Source organism: Atractosteus spatula, assembly GCF_055471065.1.
Source record: "Atractosteus spatula isolate fAtrSpa1 chromosome 10 unlocalized genomic scaffold, fAtrSpa1.hap1 SUPER_10_unloc_6, whole genome shotgun sequence".
Taxonomy (NCBI): domain Eukaryota; kingdom Metazoa; phylum Chordata; class Actinopteri; order Semionotiformes; family Lepisosteidae; genus Atractosteus; species Atractosteus spatula.
The window spans coordinates 772,214-776,623 of record NW_028296626.1 but is presented as its reverse complement, the minus strand read 5'-3'; the positions used below and the strand labels follow the sequence as shown (position 1 = coordinate 776,623).

The 4,410-nt window shown below is 42.2% G+C and overlaps 1 non-coding gene across 1 annotated transcript; it reads left to right on the top strand.

Annotated features, from left to right (window-relative positions):
- The first annotated feature begins 2,791 nt into the window (after positions 1 to 2,791).
- On the top strand, positions 2,792 to 2,873 carry trnal-aag (transfer RNA leucine (anticodon AAG)). Its single transcript has one exon. It is a non-coding gene; the product is annotated as a tRNA-Leu (tRNA).
- Positions 2,874 to 4,410: the final 1,537 nt, after the last annotated feature.

Sequence of the window (4,410 nt, the reverse complement as noted above, 5' to 3'; positions counted from 1 at the left end):
CAACCGATACTGATCAGGTTCTGCTGATGCTGAGCCCGCAGCCTTCACCATAAGGTCCAATTCCCCAAGCCTGCTGACCTTATATGTCCATCCCTTCTCGTCAAAATTCGTATTTTCACAGGGTACCCTTCAGAAATTGCAGTATAGAATGGAAAAAACTCCAATAGATATCGGCCACTGTTGGCGATTTTCCTTTAAGATAGATAATACTTTATTAATCCCGTAGGGAAATTGACAAATGATTCTCCAGAAATTTTACGGAGTGTATCACTTTCACTGAGACCGAGAAGTGTTAAGCTGTACATGAGTCTTTGTGGCTCGGTTGTTAACCAAAAGGGTGGTGGTTTGAGACCTCCCAGGGACGATATGAGCCTTTTAATGAACACACCCTCTTCACTTCATTTCTCCACGGCCGGTCTTGTACCGCAATCAAATACAGAGCCCGTAGGGGGCAGTAAGCCCGCATATATAGCTCACTGTGTATATAATGAAGAAGCGGAGGTTAGTTTCTCATCTGCATGTTGCAGAGCCTTATGCAACTCGTACCAAGAGTTGGGGTTTGATCCCTGCACGGGCTATTAGTTGAAAGACCATTGTAAATGACGTGTAACAGATTTATCCAGCTGGCTTTTATGTTTCATACTAAATTGCTATCTTGAAACCAAAATAATTAGAAATATGGAACACAACTGTTGTTCCCCATGAAGGAAAGCTGTTTTACACTGACGTCACTCCTTTTTATTTAATCCAGATTTTAAAAACAACTCCGCCCTATCAAAGGAAAATGTTACACAAAAGTTGGAAAGCACACTCTGAATCCATCTGTATATTTGATTTCCGCAATCCGTTCAAGGCTGCCTATGTTAATCGTAAGTGTATAGATGAAACATTTAATATATTGTTCAGTTTAAATCAAAATGCTTTACTACTACAAGAGAGAAGTATAGTATGGAGGATGCGACAAATGTGTGATTTCTTGGAAGAAAACTACTTTTCTTTGCGTTCAAAATGAATCGAAACAATTGACACACAAACCCTTTGTCTTTTTTAAAGAGATTATATCTTTAAACAGACAAATGTATAAAATGTGATTTTTTTACCTAGAGATTTTGGACAGGGGCGATGTATTACTGAGGCTGCTGACTAATTAACACTGTACTGTCTGGAGATCAGCTCCATTTTCAATAAAAAAAACGTGCGTAACAAAGCTGGAGAGCAGCTGAACTTGTGCTCAGTAGTCAGTATGGTGCTGAGGGTTCAATACTGGCATTGTTGTATTAGCACGAGCTGCACAGGCTCTGAATCAGACCATTTCAATTAGTCTGATCAGTGCAGGACAAGTTAATGTAGAATTATTGCTTTGTCTGTCTCTTGTTTGTATATAAATGAATGTCTCTGATAACTTAATGTTAGTTTTTAATTTAGTTTTAGTTTTACGATGTAGGTCATGCGTTGATATATGACATGTCTCATTCCTGATTCAGCTCATGCTCCACAGGAGAGAAGAGATTCCTCCTGTTTCTCGTACAACCATATCAGAACAGAAGCCCATGTCACCCAGCTATGATTCAAGATCGAGTTGCATCTTCAACATTTTGTTTTTGTTTCTGATCATAATTTTCTTTAGTTATGATCAATATTGAACTTTTTCTAAATAAAACAAAAATAATCAAACATGCAGGCAGATTTTTGAAAAGTATTAGGAGTTGACAGGGCGCTCCTTCGGAATAGTCGTCAGAAAATGTGAGAAAAGGAAAGTTACGTAAGCTCTCACACACGGCATTAAAGATTGGAATCTGATCGTAAAAAAACTAGCTGTCTCCCTGTCGGTAATCAAACCCCGGTTTCCCGCGTGACAGGCAGGGACACAAACAACTTTACTAACTAGGAGCGCTTGCTAGCTATTAGGAGGCATTTACTCTTAAATATGTTACTGTTTTGGGTTTCGACTTTAATTTTCCCGATACCAGCTTTTTACAAAAGTAAAGGCACACGGCACATGTGTGGCACATCACGTCCGAGTTTAGTGACAACTAACTCAGAGATTCTATGCTGGGTAGTTTCAGATCACTTTTTTTTAAAGGTTCAAGCAAACCCGATTGCCTTTGCAAGAGACATTTCAGAATCCCAGTCAAATCCAGTACGATTGCTGGATCCTTCGAATTCGACTGAACTATAGCACAGATCTGCAGTCTACCATTAGAATACTGTGGGTGTGTTGTATAAGCCATACCGCCCAAAATAGTTCTAAAACAGGAGATGCATCCTCGTTTAGGAAGGTGGTATAAAGTGAAATGGTCTGGGAAGAGTCCTACGTTTGAACAGTTCAAAATAGACGTAAAGGGGTATTTACGGACTCTTTCGAAATGTAAGAACAAGCTGTGCGGACCTTATCTTTATTTACCTTGTGTAATCGTTTTTCATAAAGTGTAATTGAATTATAGCATGTGCCCCTGACGATTTTCTTGATACGTTATATGTGCTCTTGTTTGTATTGTATGTAGTTTTGTTGTTCAAATAAAACGTAAAAGACACAAGTTTCCGGATGCGGCTGCTGTAAAAATAAAATAACATCAAGGGTGCTGTACGCAGAGGTCTGAAACCTGCTCCACAGAAGATCTTTATCCAGAGGTGTTAAAGAAGTCGAGATCTCGCCATGAGAGGGGAAGCATCTCAGAAAAAGCAGGTGCAGTCGGTTCCACGGTCATAACGCCACTAAGTCGGGCGACAAGAGCAAAACCCACCCGGCTTCTTCTGAGCAAGTAATGAGACAAAGAGACAGTGCGTAGCGGGTAGCGTGGCCGAGCGGTCTAAGGCGCTGGATTAAGGCTCCAGTCTCTTCGGGGGCGTGGGTTCGAATCCCACCGCTGCCAGGTGCTTCTGTCAAGACCCCCTTTCAGTTGACTTCAGATAGATACTTTCTCAGCTTGACATCAAGACACAAAACAAAAACCTTCTTGCGTCCTCTCAACCCAAAAGCACTTTGCCACTTTTTGCGTTATGCAGGGAACGACGTCTGCCCAGATCACTTTTGTGTCAATGCAAATCGTAGTGTGCCCTCCGTTTTAATGTTGGCTGTGCTGGCGTGCTGCTTCTGTCTGTGAAACTTGAATGTTCTGCTTCTTCACACCGAATCGTTGGCGGGGGTTGAGCTTGTTAAATCTTTGCGCATAGCGCTCCTTTGGAAGTACTTTGTCCAAGTTCAAAAGCAATCGTGGGATTTACTTCATGTGTTCAAAAAGCATGCCTCGCACGACAGATTTAAATGGGGAATGGAGCCTGCTTCTTGCTGTTTTTCCTGTGGTTGCAGTTACAAAGTTGATCGTGCTTTCACATTCTGTTAACAGTATTCACTTGCTGAGCTTTATCAGTTGGTTCGTAAAGGAATCTCTGCTTCGGTTCCAGAAAAGTCATCTGTAGTGTGTTTTTTTCCGTGCCCATGGCAGTCTTTTAAAGCTGGTAGTAATGGCGGCGAAGTTAATTTTTTATCCTCTTTAAAAGAATAAGGACGGGCTGGGGCGAGCTCCATTTACCACTCTTTCAGCTAACCGCCGAACTCGCGAACTGATTACACTACAGAGCCACAGGCGCCTCGCTTTTCTCCATTCTCTGGGTTAGGGTGAAAAAAAAACACTGCTGGTATTAGGTGGCCTGCTGGGAGTACCTCTTCTTCACTGATAAGCAAGATTTGTGTTTCATCTTTCGCAAGCTGTATAGATTTCTTTCAAAACAAGTTGTTCCAGAAAGGAAACGAACACTTGCATTCACCTGAATTAAAAGGCATGGGATTTGCCCGTAAGGATAAATTCTGTACAGTAAGACAGGAAGAAAGGCACCGCTGGGAATCGGACCCAGGATCTCTTGTTTATTAGACAGGCACTTTAGCCAACTAAGCCATGGCACCGGCAAAGAGCTGTCCTTTGACACCCACTTGGACACGTCTCAACTGCTCTGAGACATCTGCGTTCGGTGTGCACCAAGCCTGCTCGCCTTGCAAGTTGCCTCATTACAGGCGATAGCTCCACAACTAAGAGAAAGGATGAGAAATGGCTTTTATCTGGCACTTTTCATGTCAGAGGATCTCAATCTGCTTTCCGTGTACAAGAGGATGTCCAACTCATGTAGCTAAAGAGGTAGACGACAGTGCTCCACTGAAATCTTGATCTCACAACCCTCGGCATGACTCCGCTGTGTTCTGCTTTAAACAAAGGGGGGAAAAGACTTCTTTCATCACACGTTTTGCACTGTTTACGGTGTTTGCAGTGCTCTTTCTTAAATGAAAACCAGGAATCGGCACCATATGAGGTGAGACTAGATAATATTGGAACAAGTAGCCTCGCCATTCCATGCGTGACGTGAGCAAAGTGTAATTCCTGTCTTTATAGTGTGCTTGTTAGAGACTAAGCTGGC